Source organism: Lagopus muta, chromosome 1 (assembly GCF_023343835.1).
Source record: "Lagopus muta isolate bLagMut1 chromosome 1, bLagMut1 primary, whole genome shotgun sequence".
Lineage (NCBI taxonomy): Eukaryota > Metazoa > Chordata > Aves > Galliformes > Phasianidae > Lagopus > Lagopus muta.
The window spans coordinates 85,869,502-85,886,440 of NC_064433.1; the positions used below are offsets into that span (position 1 = coordinate 85,869,502).

General features: G+C 36.7%; 1 long non-coding RNA gene across 1 annotated transcript in view; it reads left to right on the forward strand.

Moving 5' to 3' along the window:
* LOC125702783 (uncharacterized) overlaps positions 1 to 9,892 on the forward strand; it is a 289,289-nt gene extending 279,397 nt beyond the window's left edge. The window contains exon 4 of the long non-coding RNA XR_007380701.1: positions 9,332 to 9,892. This is a non-coding gene — a long non-coding RNA (uncharacterized LOC125702783). The remainder of the gene's footprint in view (positions 1 to 9,331) is intronic.
* Positions 9,893 to 16,939: the final 7,047 nt, after the last annotated feature.

The window sequence follows — 16,939 nt, forward strand, 5'->3', positions numbered from 1 at the left end:
AATAAAAAGTATAGTAGAAATCAACTATATCACACGTAGATCTTTCATTTGAGCTTGAAGGCTGTGTCATGCACATTCTTTTGTAAAATTCTAGTAAACATTCCCCTTATCTTCTACAAGTCAGGTTAAATCACTTGAATGTTCATATATTTTTTTCTGCATAGCAAGAATGTTGAAAGTTCTAGTTAGTCAGTACTGCAAAGCTGCCTGCATTCAGAGATTTTTTTTTTAAAGACTTTTAGAAGTCTAAGAAAAGACCACCTAGTGGTGTTGTCTGTTACTAAGGTGCTACAAAATTACAGGTTTCATTCTTACCTGTGCATTAACAGCACTGTTGGGTAACTGAGGTAATGAAGGTTCTTTTTTATTCTTTGTTACTGGGTTTTGTAGGGTATATGCATGTAAATGGAAGTTCACAAATAAAAGGAGAAATCTGGCCTTTTGGCACATCTTTGTAGTTGGAATCTCATCAATTTATTCCATTCTGGATTTATTCCATCACGGAACTAGAGGATAATGGCTATAGCAGCTCTGTTAGATATGTTAGGCGTTGTACCCAAATCAATATACTTTTGGCAATTCAAATGTGATGTTGAGTTTCATATCCTTATGAGCAATTCATATAAATAAAGTCCCTGGATTTAGAATGTGAAAGAGTACAAGTTTTTTAGTAATACTTGATCTATGCATCTTCAGAAATTTTCTGTGGATGTGAGGGATCATTCAAAAGTTTAACAAATTATAGAAGCTATATGCAGTAACTTTTAACTAGTTTGTTGTTTGTTTTTTTTTTTTTTTTAATGAAACACCAGACTGGCTTCTTAACATCAAATATGATTGGTAAAACACCTACTAATTTAGTTCCAAGTATTAAGCTCTGTAAGTCTGTGGAAGTGGAGAGGTAAACCCTGTGTTTACATATATTTTGTGAAATAACATCTCAAAGGCACATAAGCATTTCTTTAATTTTGCTGTGCTTTTTTTTTTTTTTTTTTATTGTGTTCTTGAAAATTCATCAAGCCTTACCTTACTGAGTCACAGGCAGTAAAATTATTTGGTTATGTTTCTTGATTATTGTGAATGCAACTAGCTAAAAAAGCTGAAACTTCCTCTGATGCCAGTATGGTCATTTTTGGTTTACATGCTGTCCCAGCTTTTCCTACCAAGGCTGTACTGTTTTGATTCAATAGAATTGTACTCAGAGTTTTACCCAGCTTTTCTGTTTGTTCCTTCAAATATGCTAATAAAATTCAGAATTTTGCCATAAATCCATGTCAAGTTATGCTGCTCAAAACCTTCCCCTTGTTTGGAACATGTAACCTGGGCTGACATTTTCAACAGAACCATCTGAGTTTCAAGACTGGAAAATGTAAACCGCAAACATAAAACCTGAAATAAAGAGGTGGCAAATTCGTAAAACAGTAGAGTCATAGAATGGGTTGGGTTGGAAGGGACCTTAAAAATCATCTAATTCAATCCCTTGCTGTTAGCAGGGTTGCCACATGTGACTTTAGTGAATGTCCATGGCATGAAGAGATGTGCAAACTACCTGTCAGTGTGACTGATCTCTATTTCACCTTGATTCAAGCACTGATTATGAGGGAGAAGGGAAAAAGCATGGAATGACTGCTGTACAAAAATATACTGGGGTATAAATACTTAATATGTGTCAGTAAATATTCATGAAGAACATTTGGGGCATTTATAGGCTACCCCCAGAGGCAAGCTGTGACTCATATAGGGATCCGCCAACAGCACACAAATGTCCTCAGAGCTTCTAGGAAGACAATACCTGTCACAAAGAGCTGCTTGGCACCCAGTTTTCCCAGGCACGGTGCTTCTTGCCAGCAGTCTAATCTGCGAGGCCAGCTATCTTTGTTTTTGCCATTCCCGACAGGTGAATAATGGAACATATACCTTACAGGTAGCCTGTCCTGCATCTCAGTACTGTTCTTTCACTCCTAAAGACCTTCACTAGCTTTTGGGAAACTGTTTTAAGTGTCATGCTGTAAAGAGAATGCATATTATTTATAGTTAGCTTTAAAATGATCTAGGGGGCTGTGAAGCCTATCATTTCAGATTTGTTGTTTTTGGCACTTTTAGCATGGAATATGGAGCAGAATTGGTTTGTTTTTTTTTTTTTTCTGAATGAGGTCAAAAAACATTAGAAAAAAAGCTGCAACAGTTGAATAGTCAGAAACAATATTGAAAGTCCCTTTATCTTCCCCTACTGCGATCTTGTGGTTGCATTTGCCTCAATTTCACATTAGGTGTCCCTTAAAAAAAGATGCGCAGCATCTGTCCTGTCCCCAGGAAAGCCTGTGTCTCTTTTAGTAGGATTTTTGTTTTGTGTTGATTTTTTTTCCTCACTTTAATTCATGTTCTGTTTCACTGACTTATAAAATTACCCAGGGCACCAGAAATACCACAAACGTTTCTGTTACAAGGCGGGTGGCAGAAACCACTGTCTGCTGAGGTACATGTTTTGAATTATCTTCTGTCGGACTGGAATTGTGGAACTCTGAGCCTGGGCTATGCTTGTTCTTAAAGGAAAAGAAAGTACTGTTTTCTTTATCTTAACTTAAAAATAACATTATGTATACTTGAAGAGGCAAAATGTAAACTCTAACGCCAAGAAAAAAGATCTTGTTCTGTTCTTCATACCATTCTAAACAGAGCATTTTGTGAGGCTTTAATAAATTGTGTTTTTCATATTCTCCTTGTGTTTATATATCCTCTTCTGCAACATGTAGCTTTACCATGTCATTAGCTCTAAATTTTACATTTTTAAGCTGATGTAATGAAGTATTTCAATTTAGTGTTTAGTATTTAGTATTATTTTTAGTCTAATTAGTCTCAGATATTGCCTTGCCTCTTTTTTTTTTTTTCAAGGCCTGATTTTGTTATGGGAGATCTTGCAGTGCCTACTTGCCAAAGTATTTAAGAGCCTCTACCACTTTAGCCATACGCTTTAACCTTTATTCAAGTAAATTATTAATATAATTGTAAAAGCTTTGATTGGATCAGTGTCTGTCAGCAGGTGATTTCCTACTTCTGTGTGATGATGCGTTGTTTTCTTGAGGATTCTCTTAAAAATAGCACCGTTCCACTTCTCTGATACAACAATATGGTTGCACTCCAAAGCTGACACATCAGAGTACTGCCACAAAACATACATACTACCAGAAAGAACAATTATTTCAACTTAGTAAATAATATAGTGGCAAATTGTTTTAATGTCTTTTACCTCTGTTAGTTTCTTATATGCAGATGGCTATTGTGCAAGAACAGAGCTACTGATCCATCTCTGTCTTAAAAGTTTAGATATAATGGCAGCATGTGTGAGGATGCATGAAAGAGAGATAGTGTGCTGTTCTTTCTCCTTTTTAGTGCCATTTTTAGGGGTTTACAACTAGAGTATATAAGTCTGCTCTGAACTGACACTTGTTTACAACAGACTTTCTAGTTCAAAGGTTATTTTATTCTTTCCTGGTATAACTATATTGCATGTTTAATATGGTTAGCTATGCAATAAATCATAGGTGTTAGTTTCATTTTTTTTAATTAATTCAGAATTATTATATAATTTTAAAATTGAGCTTTGTGAGTCTCTCAAGTGAACACAGCCCACTTTGGTTATGTTGAAGCGGCTTGCGTGAATAATGAAACTCATGTTCAGCCAGATCATTCAAATCTATGAATAACTGTGGCAGTTGCCTCATATTTTGAAGTTGTAATTCAACAAAACACATCTGTAGAATTGAGTCATTCTATAGAATAAAGCATGTGGATGCTGCCAGATTGGAGCCAAAATAGGGAGTTGAATGGGAGGAGAATACTCTTGTTTCTGCATTTCTTCATTGGCATGAGATAATAAATTGCCTTTAGTATGTCTGTAACACAAGCACAGCTGATTCAAATTCCATTGGTTTATTATGTTCATCTGAGTGTGTGGATCTTTAGGACATGACATGAGGCTGTCTTACAGATTTAAAGTATGAAATTTAGGATAAATTTGAGGATTTTCTGTAGAATATATGGTAAGTTTACCATTCTGTGGAAGCTGAAAAAAGAGACTCCATTTTGTAAATTGTTTCTTTGTGTAATGAATAAGATTTGTCGGTTTGCTCTTAGACTGGATTTTCGATTTACCAAGAATTCATAGAAGCATATAATATAAAGTTGAAGTAGGAAATTGGATAAATGCTGACCAACCCAGTTAACAACACTACAATTTTTTATCCTTTGATCAAAGAATAAGAGAAAGCCTCACTGCCATATGTCTAGTGGCACTTAAAACTGAATAAGATCCTCAGTCTTTCAGCTCTTCTGCAGAGAGAGCTTATTTACTACAGCCCTCTAATTTCTAAGACATAAAATAGACTTAGCTTATTACCAGTGATGTCCCTAATGTAGGATGGGCTGCTCCTATTTTATGTTGGCCAATGACATCAGAAATGGATATCGGTGGTGTGGTTGAACTTTCCTAACAGTATTTCCCTACATGTTGTTGCCATGTGACAGATGGCAGCAGCGGGGCAGTCTGACAGAATGGCGTGTGATGTGGAAGTGTAGATGAAGCAAAGGCTTGTCACTGAATTTCTCAATGCAGAAAAAAATTGCACTCATTGCATTTGCTGAATGTTGATGGAGACCAAACAATACATATGAACACAGTGATGTAGTGAGTAGTAGTGATGTAGTGGTACATTTCAGCAGTGGTGAGAGCGATAGCAATTCATCTCTGCTGGTGCAGGTTTTGATGAGTGTGACATGCAGGCTCTTGTTCATTGCTGGTGAAAATGCATAGCCATTGGCGGTGCCTATGTTGAGAAATACTGTTGTATTGCTGAGAACTTGCTCTACCAAATGGTGTTATTGTACTCTTTGAACCTCTTCTAGTTTTTGTGGAAATAAATGCAAGACATTGCTTCTAGTACAATATACTTACTTGTGAGCACATTGAATACCAACTCTGATCTCTATACATCAGTCTTGTAACTGCTCTAATCTCTGCAAGTATGTAGGTACCCTTTTGTTTATTCTTAACATGTACCAAATATAGGGCTCAACCTAAACTTTCCTTGGAGATTTTTATTCAAACATCTTTCCCTTCTAGAGAAAAAAGGTGCAATGTAAGAGTTGGTTTCTTATCTTGTTTCTTCAGTGTTCATCACTTTCAGAAAGTGAAATCATGGGAGAGTGACTGCATTGATTTTTGAACATCTGCTCTCTACATTTAACGTCCTATTTGAGATGCGTAACAGACATGATTGAAGTTATTATATTGCTTATGCTAGTGTAGTCTGTTAGTGGATCGTCAGTGATCAGTGGCTGTGTCGAATTTGCAGAAAGGTCAAAGAGTGTATAGATTTGGCCTCCGTCCTGAGTCACAAGGTAGTAATTGATCCTGTGCTGTTAGCATTATCTCTTTGACATCTCCAAGCCTGAAGCTTGTTTTTGAAAAGCTACTCAGCGCGGGCAAATAGCATGTGCTGGTCTCTCATCTCTCACTGCCAAGAAAATGGAAACAGAGCACAGAGAATTAATTGATGAGGCTGTCTCTGAATCAAAACTTTTGAGTACCTGTAGGTATGCCTTCCAAGTAGAAAAGAAGCTCTTTTTTTTCTAAAATCAAATACATAGCTTTCTGAGAATGCAATTAACAGTGGCCACCTTAGCATAGCATCTTTTTTCCCTTCTGCTATCTCTCTGTTCCTGGGAAGGCTGAATGTTGAAGGTAGCTTGTGTTAGTTTGTGATCTGTAGTTTAAAGTATACCCAGATTCTCTTATCTGTGAATGCTTCATTTTCATGGCTCATAGTTGGATTTGCTAGTTGATCTGGGGAAATGTTAGTTACTCCATTTCCAACATACGAGCTCCCACTGGGAAGAAATAGTGTTTTAATTTGTCGGTTTAGTAGCAGAAGTTTTGATGACGCCATTATATAGCTTCCTTGTAAGCTTGGTAGCACTGACCTTCTCAGTATCCATGAATGAGTGATAGTCAAAGTCATAAGCCTTGTAGAATTTTGGATTCTTACCAGAGATGATTTTGGGCAAATGATTTGTCTTAGATTCACTATATTTTTCTATAAAACAGGATAAGAACTATTTTATTTTTTCCAGAGTCGTTGTGAGTCTTAATTAACTACTATTTTATAAAAGTCATCTGAGTGCATACTGCAAAGAAAGTATAATGTGGATGGCACTAATGAGACTAGACCATTTTGAGATATAATGTCTTTCTGCTTTTATGGAAAATGACAAGTAGAGATAAACATATCCTGCCGATGCAACATTATGGAAGATTTCAGTTTCATGTCACTGAATCAACTTCATAAGAAGTCAAGAACAGTGCAGTGCTGTTGCATTTTGCATTCACATTATCTTTGCAATACATAATTTTCATCTAGTACTAATCTGCAGAGACCTTGCAACCCAACCATGTGAAATACAATGGTGGTTAATGGCTTTGAGAGTAAGAGTTAATGCAGAGGTGTTACATAACCTAATCCTTCTTCAGTCATTTGATGTTTTTTCCCAGTAATTTGATTTTAAATTAGACTGATTCCTACCTATTGAGTTTTTAGAATGTCAATGAAAAGTAAGAAGAGAAGCAAAACATGATGATAATTTAGTTTTATTATGTGAGCTACTTTTCTTCCTGGATAATTGGCCACTCTGTTCCTCCTAGGGTGCTCTCATTGCACAAGAGAAATATGCCTGTAGGCATTTTGGGTACAAACAAATATCTGCTTTTACATTTTCTCCCTTTTTTTTTGTTTTTGCTTTTCTTTTTCTTTTTCTTTCCCCCCCCCCCCCCCCTTTTTTTACCCTCCACTAGAAAAATAATAGGAGATGCACTTGGTGAAAAGTTTTTACTTATAAAGGGTTTTGATAAATTTAGGAAATAAATTACGGTTGTGCTCAGGTTGATTTAACTACAATGGAGATATTGTTGATAATGATAAAACTAGCTTTCTTCATGATAGCAGAACAAAACTCAGTTCAACGTCAAAAGAGGATAAATAGGGATAAGTGTAATGGCAACCTTTTGTTCCGTGAATGCAGTCACAGAGGGCTTGAAAGCCTAAGCAAATAATGAAAGGCAAAAAGAGAAATGGCAAGTGCATGAGTGAGACAGCACAGCAGAGAGCAGGAACAGCTAGGAGGAATATCTGTTGTAATAATCATAGCAGAGACAAAGGGAAATCCCAGGAGCCAAGACAGCTTGCTGTGAGCCATAATCTGAATATAAAAGCTTAACGTCCAGAACAGAAGATAGGATTCAGCAATATCGCTTCTCTAAAACATGTTCGTTGCACACTTCTGACTTAACTGGTTTGATTACTTTATGGCTCACGACTCAATCTCTCCCACCTTACCTATGGCTTTTCTTTTCCTGTTTTATTTTTTGAAGCAATTTGAACTTTTATCACTGTGGAGGGGCACCTTCTGAGAGCTCAAGCCTTGTTAGTTGCTGTAGTTACTCCTCCCACCAATTCCAACCACACTTTATAGGGTGGGGAAAAGAAAAAGGAAAGAAAAAAGAGCGAGCAAGTTAATTGTTCCCTATAAAAGAAGTCTATTCATGAAATCATAAAGTCTTTTTCAGTCCTGACGTGTACTTTTTGGATTTACTTAGAAATATCCAGCTCAGATCTTGCCATTAACTGTAAGTAACAGAGTAAATATGAAAAAAAAAAATTATATATATATATATATATATAATTTGCTTCGCAGTAACAGTCTGCAAAGAACTTGAGACACTGAGTCATTTGCTGGGTCTCCTTTTACTTGAAGATTCTTCACTATAAAGCAAGTGTGTAAAGCAAGGAAGTTATAATGTGGCATGGTCTATTGATTTCTACAGGTTTTGTCTAATACCTCTGTTGGTGAAACAGGGAAAGACCAAACAGCACCACAGGTGTGGTGGGAAAATTGCAAATTGGGGAATTTGCCAATTGGTAGGTATTTAGAGAGTGAGTAATTATCAGGAATGCTAGGCATGAAAAATGCACGTCACTATTAGAAGAAAAAGCAGAATGTACAAATAACAGACTTATTGGTTGATTAAATTCACTTTCTGATGCTCATCAGTTAGCTGTGCAACCACTTCCTAGGATTTTTGAGAGATCAGAAAGTACGCTGCCTAGTTTGTTGTGCATCTGGATTTTTTTTTATCCATGCATGATTAGTTTCTTATTTACAGAAATACAACCCCATAGAATCACCTTGAAAAGGTAATTAGGAAGCACTCACTTCATGAATGCCATCAATGCAGAATCAAGATTGCTTTAGATGGAAAGCTGCCTGAATATGTAGAAGTAAAAATACAGCCAATATTTGGTTAAGAAAAATATGAAATCATACTTCATCCCTAACTATGTATGTATTTTCATATATAAGCACTTGTGAGAGGATACAGCTGAAGTCTGACAAGCCCCTAGATATGGGGAAACAACTTGCATTAATGGGTCTTGAACATTTACATTGACAGCTAGGAAGATGTATAGACCTTTATTCTGTTCTCTACTTTTTTTTTTTTTTCAATATTAGTGAGCTTCAGAATGGCTAATTGCAAGTTTGCTTTTATTTACAAACTTTATAAAATCAAATTACAGCAAGAGTTTACAGCTATTATCTACTCTTTATTGCTGGCAGACATTGCTTACAATTTAGCACTGTGACAGCAATATATTCTGCCTTGCATTAAAAAAAATTGCAAATATATTCAAACTTGGGGTTATCTGAGGCTCTAATTATCTTAAAGTAGCTCTGTTAATTTGCAAATTAATCAAACTCCTCAAAATGCACAAAGCAACAGCAGACCATATATGATCTCACACTCATAAGTCTGTATGATGCTTAAGGTGATGTAATATAGAACAGTTTAAATGTTTCCATCTGAACACTTTGATTTCAAAGGCTCTCATTCTCAGTTGCTTGCTTTGTGTCAGCCTTCCTGTTTTGCTTTGGGCAAATTGCCCTTAACATGGGAAATGTGAATGATAGCATTTTTTCACCTTTTTGAAATACCAATGGGAAAAATGTATGAAAGATATTGAAGTTTTTAGGTGACCCAGTAGTCTTATAATGTTGTCAGCTTCCCAAGGAAAAAAATACATTAATGTTGTCAAAAATAGCTGTGTAAGAAAGTAACAGACATAGAGAAATTACTTGAATTCCTCAGCGATATTCATGTGTGACAAATAATGCAATATTGACCAAAAAGTACGATTTCCAGTTGCTGGGAAAATTCTCTTTCTATGGATTGAAATTGTGTAGTTGTTGCTTTTTTGTTTGTTTGTTTGTTTGTTTTTCATAGAGTGATGTATCCCAGGTCCCGTAACTGCAGCAAATCCAACAAAAACCCATCAGCTAAGATAATTATAGGAGAGTGTTGAAGGTGATGCAGAGGCTTAGTGAACTACCCTGGAGCTGTGTGCTGAAATCCTGCAGATCTGGACTTGGGAGAGTCCACCTGGTAGGCTTGTCCCACTGCTGGCCGTCCTGCAAGGGTGAAGAGCACTATCTGGAGAGTACAAGTACCCTGTCCTAAGAGAAGTCACCTGATAGACTGTTCTTGGGCTGGTGTTCCCTTTAGCTGATGTGAAAGCAGAAAGATCATTTTACTTTTATTCCCACACTACTGGAATTTTCTGTTGGGTTTCTTCAGAGTTGTGTGCCCTGCTGGGATGATGCAGAGTCTCTTTCTGCATTGTCCTGTAGGTCTTATCACTAAGCAGAATCGATGTAGCCCTGGATGCTGCAGCCCTGCCCCATACATCCCCCCAGAGGTGAAAATCTCAGAAAGCAGCAGGACAGCCATCTTCGCATTCGTATGTGCAGAAAAGATTATCAGCCCTTCTTCTGTTTTTGCTTTTTATACCATGGAATAGGACTTTGAACCAGAATGTACTAATCCTAGATTTTTTTTCTGTAATAAATACCTTTGTGATTTGATCTGAGCAGTCTGAAAAGGGTATCAGTTTTCTAGGTGCAATTTGATAGCTCTGCAGTGTGTTTATCTGCTACTGCAGATGTCCCTAAATCTGAAAAAGGGTTGAGAATAACCACACACACCACAAAAAAGAAAAAAAAAGTTAGCTTGTGTGAATTAAATGAAAATATGTGACAAAGTTATTAAACAGTGCCCATTTCAACCGGCACACATTATTTATTCAGATTGCACATAACACACGAGCATACATGTCTTTTAAAAATGTAAGCTTAAAGCTATAGTTTGTGGAAATGTATACTTTATGTAGAAACATCTACCATTCAAAACAAATGTTGTTAGGGTAATAGGCATTTCTGCATGCAGAGAGAATTCACACGAACCCAATCTACAAAGTAGATGAATCCATTATGTAAATCTGAAGTTGTCAAAGTGATCTATTATAACTATTTCTACTGTCAGCTGTTCCACATAGCACCAATTCAGGAATCTACTCATCCTGATGAGGGAGAGTATTTAGATATTATACCTACTATTTATTAGTTTTACTGATTTATACAGCACCTATTGCAGTGACACTTTTTGTTATGTAGATTAACGCACAAAACAAAAGATAAAAATAAAAGCAAACAAAAAAGTGGCATGTTTTCATCCTGAATATAAATTGAAGGCTATGAAGGAATGACATGGCTCAGAGAAGTGCTGCTGAAGGCCAGTGATCTATCAGAGGGTCATGTTTAGAAACTACCGCAGGTAGGAGAGAACCAAATGTCATTAGTGACGGCTGTTTGTAACTCCTGTGAAAGAGATGTGTTCTCTATTCAGTTTCTAGTATGCTGCAGACAAAAAGACCTTAAGTGGCTCTAAGCTGAACATCACTGGCATTCTCTGCAAAGAGTTTAGGGACTAATTTTTTTTGCATCCAGAACGAGTCCCGAAGTGCTTTCTCTCTCTTATCCTACAGAAGATACTCCTACAAGCTTAGAAGTGAGGCAAATTTTAAAAGGTTTTCCTGTCATTCCTTATGTTTGTGGGGTTTTTTTTTCTGTATACTATTTATGAGTTAACAGTACTAGAAGCCTAGCAGTTCAGTACAAACGTTCTTCAAATGTCTTAACAGTATTCTGACAGTAAAAGCTAGTTTTGTTATTTTGTGTCCACTCCTTAAACAGCAAATTAAAATATGCTGCTGCATCCTGAGAGTGGAACATCTTACCAAGCAATAGCAAAAACTGAGAGCTTTTAGTTAGATCCTGCAGCTAGGAGAAGGTTGGTTAGAGATCAGTATGGTTCTGTCAAAGGATAAGACATTATTGACATTAGCTGGAAAGTGGAGTTAGAAGTAGAGAGCGGTGTGAAGGAGTGTCCAGTGGCTTAAGGTGCTCGACTGAAAGCCAAGGGCATGGTCTGAGTTGAGGAGTGACCTAATTGGTGACTGGTTTGAAATCTCTCTCTTCTCGTTCTTTGGGGATTTGCTTCAGGTCTGCAGAGAACTTCCTGGCAAAAACTGTCACTACAACAGAGACATTTCCACTAAAAAAGCATTTTTCAAGAACTGTCATTTTTCTTAGAGCAACAGTGCTTTACCAAAAATCAGCAGTAATTAAACATCATTTTAAGCATCTTAAAGCTGTACATAGTGAATTGAAACAATAAAAGCTCTAGTCACTGAGCAGCTGTATCTTACTTGTATTCATTTCTTCATGTGAGAGATATGTTACAATGCATGTCTTAACATTTTGGGTCTTTATATTACCTACCTTGTCTTTTTCTATTATTTTTTTAATTGGAATTCAGGAGGGAAGATGGCTTTATCCAAGCATCAAATAGCTTCCCCTCTTGGAGATCTCTGCCTTGTCAGCACACTCCTCCCAGGCAGCCCCCCAAGATGCTGATACTTCTGGTGACATTTCACTGCAGTTTTCAGAACTGAGATCTCAAGTTGCAGCCAACTTGGCTGCTCCACAGTTACAGAGCTAGGCCTATTATCCATGTGCCAAGTAACATTACAAAGAATATTTCTTTACCATCCCTAATACTTTGCCTTGTGGAGGCAGAAAGGAGTTTTCTTTGAAGTCTAATCTTTTGAGACTATACAATGCCTCTTGTTTAATGGCTTTATGTTTGTGCAGGAGAAGGATGAACTGGATAGGCTACAAAAAAAAGTGGGTTTTGCTGATCTCCTTGAATGCCAGGTTTTGTAGAGGTGTGGTGCTGGTGCCTTAGAGTGTCTCTGATGGCTCTACATATCGTATTTCTGTGTTTGCCTCTGTGAGCTGTGGTATGTTGGTACAAGTGGAAGGCCTGGCCAAACAAAGGGCCTACCAGCTGTGTGTCATATCAAGGTGGAAGAACATCCATCCGTATAGTCACAGCACACTGCTGAAGCAAATCAGTTTCTTATCATACTAAGTGAGCAATATTCTTTGTTGAGGTTGGGAAAAAAAAACCAAACCCAAACATCTAGGAATGAGCTATGTGTTTCAGCAGCACTTTCTGCCAAGCATGTGGAAGTTGTTTTGTTAGTTGAAGGTGTGGTGAATGTTTGTTGTTGTTGTTGTTTTAATATAAAGAGAACTTAAAGAGTTAATTTCCAGTAAGTTCAGTTAGGACTAAGAATATGTGTCCTGTTCTTTAAATCCTTAGTCATCTAAAGCTCCTTTTTCAGAACTCCAGGTAGGAGCCCTTGCATGACTGTTAACACACATTTTAACATGTGAGGGATTCCATGCTGTAAATGAATTCACCTTAAATTCCTTGCGTATCCTCATGAACTCAATTTTTCATTACCTAAGTGAGGAATAGGGCTTTAATTACATTACAGCTTCTTCCTGGAAAGCTTTGTCCACTGTATTATTATTGCTGAAGTGAAGGATGTGTCCTGCATAGAGAAATTCCTTTGGCTCTGTTTGAATCAGTGTTACTCATAAGGCTGCATCTGCAAGTGTCAGTTTGTTTCATTTTCACTTTCTGTGAAAGTTATCTAATAATTTTGAGAATTGTTGACTATTTTGGACAAAAGTAAAGATTTATAATCAAACATACATGGGATAAAGTTGCAATGTGCTTATCTTTTTCTGAGTAGGTATAATGATGAAAAATGTTCTTCAAAATTGCAAAGTTATCTAATATGTACAGGAGTCTAGGAAGAACAGTGCTTTTTCAGTGAGGCGTGTAAGTAACCCATTTTGTCTTAGGTTCTTCCTCCATGCCTTTCCAGCTGTGGTCCAAGAACCTCCAGCCCTGTTCCAGCTGATTTTGAGGGATATACCCATGCTGAACCAGGGCTAACAATGAGTTAATCTCTTCAAATTAGAAGAATGAGTTACTGAACTTCTCTATTTTGTACCACATCGGCTATCATGTTTCTGTTACTGATTCAGATCAGTAATTTTTCACAGAATTTTTATTATTTATGCAGTTATAGTTTCTTTGTGTTGCCAACCACTAACAGATGGCTTATTTCTCTAATCAAACAGTTGTTTCAAATGTGTGTCTATCTAAATAAAATAACATGCTGAATATCTAATGCTGGAAAAACAAATTGTTTCCAGTCTTCTTGACTGGCAATAGAAATATTTTAAAGTTAATCATGTGAATATTGATTTATTTTAGAGATTACAATGCACATTTTTTCCCTGATTAGGGATAGAAGAAATTTGACATATTTCCACAGATCTCTGTAGAGACTCCTCTGAGCACTAGAATAAGCTCCTTGTAATGCTGTAGGAGTAGAAGCATGAGCATTATAATCAGTTGGAATACTGCTAGTTCTTATCCAGAAGAGTGTGCCAGTGTGTAGCATGCTACACTTTTATGACTTTTATTGGAGAAAGTCAAGCTCCTCTAGATTGTCTTTTGGAGCAGCAGATAGTCACAGTCATAGTATTTTCAGACAACAGTTCCTTTCTGAAAGTCTCTTAAGATTGGTAACCAAAGCTGAAATTTTGACAAATCTATTTCTAAAAAAGTTTTTTCTAAGTTGCAGTGAGATAGCTGTCTTTAATACTAATGAAAATTAGCGTTATTAATTATCCTTTCTAATTATTTAAGCATATTTTTCTAAAACAGAAATAAACTGTATATAGTTGAAATAATTAATTTTCTTGTGTGGACTAGTATCAACTGTTCTTCTTGGTGGTGTACAGAATTCAGACAGGTATGGAGTTTAAAGGTTGAAGTGTAAGTTTACTTCATGACTGCCATGGTCACACTGTAATGTCATCAAATCCATTTGTGAGATCCATTTGCTATATGTTGACTACTATTTTAATGTTCTGATAGATGATCAAAGTTGATTCCTAACTAATGCCTGTTCTAAGACGTCCAAAGAAGCTACATATGCAGCTGTGGTACGCTAGGACATAGAAAAAATATAGGGAAGTTTTCTCCTAGGAATGTTTTTCATAGCACTGATCAATCAAAGTTGTGCTGTATTTCCCTAGATAGAGGGAGGTTCTTGGGAGTTCTTTGCTGTGGTCTAAAGACTCGACTTTTGACTTTTATTGTTTGATATTCAGAAAGTATAGTTCCATAAGGGGATATTCCCACATAGCAGGAAAAAATGAGTAATGCTAAAAATAAAAACGAAAGCAACAATCGTCCCTCCTCCCCAGATTCCTGAAGCTATCCGTGTCTAAAAATGTTTTCAGTGAACATTCAGCAGTCACTGGAGGGCTCACAGGAACTAACCTGATCAAGTATCAGTCTAAGATTTCCTATTTGTAATTCCTGTGTTTTCATTATCTGAAACCTACCCAATACCTACAGTTACCCTGTTACCTACATTTTGAAAACTCTCTTTAAGCATCAAGCCAGATCTCTTCTCAATATTTTTGAAATAGGAACTGCTATTCTTGTCCTTTTAGGACTTTGACTAAATTACAGATATTTTGTATAATCATTTTTGCCTTGTGTCTTATTCATGGAAAGAAGATTATTGTGTCCCAAGAATTGAACTATAAAGTGTGATTTATGATAATGTTTTCAATTTAGAGTTTCTGTAAAATTTATTTCTAACATTCAGAAAGACGTTTTGCTTTAGAAATCAAAGTATCTCAATTAGATGCTCCATAGTATCTCTGAAGAACACTGTTCCTTTATTTTTTTCTGAGTCTGTGTAATGTAAAGCAGTACTTCTGTCTTTTTTACACTGCAATTGTCATTTGGCCTTTTTTCTGTTATTTGCTCCTCCCTTCCTCATCTGTCATAATTTATATAAATTAAAATAAATAGCTAAATTAGATCACAATTTCACATGTATTACTGGGAAGTAATCATATTTGCCATTCTGTTCCATGGAAATCCTCATGCCAAAATCTTTTCTGATAATGAGTGGTCATCATTCTGTTCTATCATCTCAAGAGAACCTTTTCACTCTATAGAAATTTCTTCTTAAACCAATATAATTGTGATCAAAAGTTTTACTTTTTACTTGGTTTTGTATTGTAAAGAATCAAAATGTTGATCCTTCCATCTTACCCAGTCATTCATCTACCAAGACACATCATAGAATCATAGAATCACCGAGGTTTGAAAAGACCTCCAACATCATCCAGCCCAAACATCCTCGTATCATCAATAGTTTCCAGTAAATCATGTCCCTCAGTACAACATCTAAACATTTCTTGAACACCTCCAGAGATGGTGACTCTACCATCTCCTTGGAAAGCCCATACTACTGCCTGACTACTCTCTTGGAGAATTTTTCCTAATGTGCAATCTGAATCTCCACTGGAGCAACCTGAGGTCATTTACTCTAGTCCTATAGCTAGTTACATGGGAGAAGAGGCTAACCACAGCCTCCCTTCAGGTAGTTGTAGAGAGTAATGATAAGGCCACCTCTGAGCCTCCTCTTCACCAGACTAAAAAATCCCAGTTCCCTCAGCCATTCCTCATAAGACTTCTACTCCAGACACCTCACCAGTTTGCTTCATTCTGAATGTGCTCCAGGGCCTCAATGTCAGTTTTGTAGTGAGGGTCCCAAAACTGAACACAGTACTCAAAGTGCAGCCTTGCCAGTGCTGATTACGGGGGTGTGATTACTTCCCTGCTCACAAGCCGGGATACCATTGGCCTTCTTGGCCAGCTGGGCACACTGCTGGCTCATGTTCAGCTGAGTTCAACCAACACCCCAGGTCCGTTTCCTCTTCACAGTCTTCCAGACACTCTGCCTCAACCCTGTAGCACTGCCTGGGGTTATTCTGGAAATAGTTTAAATCTTCTTATTAATAAGCTGAATTAAGTAATAGAAGCAATTGTGTAGCATGAAGTAGTGAAGTACTCAACATAAATTTTTAAAGAAACTATAGATTTTACTGTCCATAGTGCTATTGTTTCCAGCGGCATATCTATTTTTTTTTCTGCTAAAATACATGACATTTTACAACGTGAGAAAATCAAAATTTAGAGCCCTTTGAAAATGACACTGTTGGTATTTTCGCTTCAGAGTACCAATTTTACTAAAAAAAAAAAAAAAAAAAAAAAAAAAAAGAGGGAGATGAGTGCCATTTGTGGTCTCCATAGCAGTAGTTTCACCTGAATTTATAAACAGATGACTGTGTCTGACACATTTGCCTTTTTTAGTAACGTTACTGTTGTTTTCAAATGGTGATCTAATTCTATGAATACTTTTGGAAAACATCAAAATGCCTTGAATAAACTTAGTCACAAGGTCAGACAATGTCACCTTCTTCCAGACTGCCCTGCTCACCATTTTAACATGACAGCCCTTCACTGTTCCTTGTGTTTGTGAAGGACTTGGTGGTTGATCTGGTGCTTGTTTGGATCATATATTTTAATTGAGCACCCCCAAAAAAAGTAGAAAGGGATTTGAATCTCAAAATTCAGTGTTTAGCAGAATTATGCATTGTAATTCCACCCCATAATTCTGAATTTAGCATGGAGAAAGCTCAGAGTAAAACCAAACTGGAATGAAACAGAATACACAGACTCTACACAACATCCACTGCATTC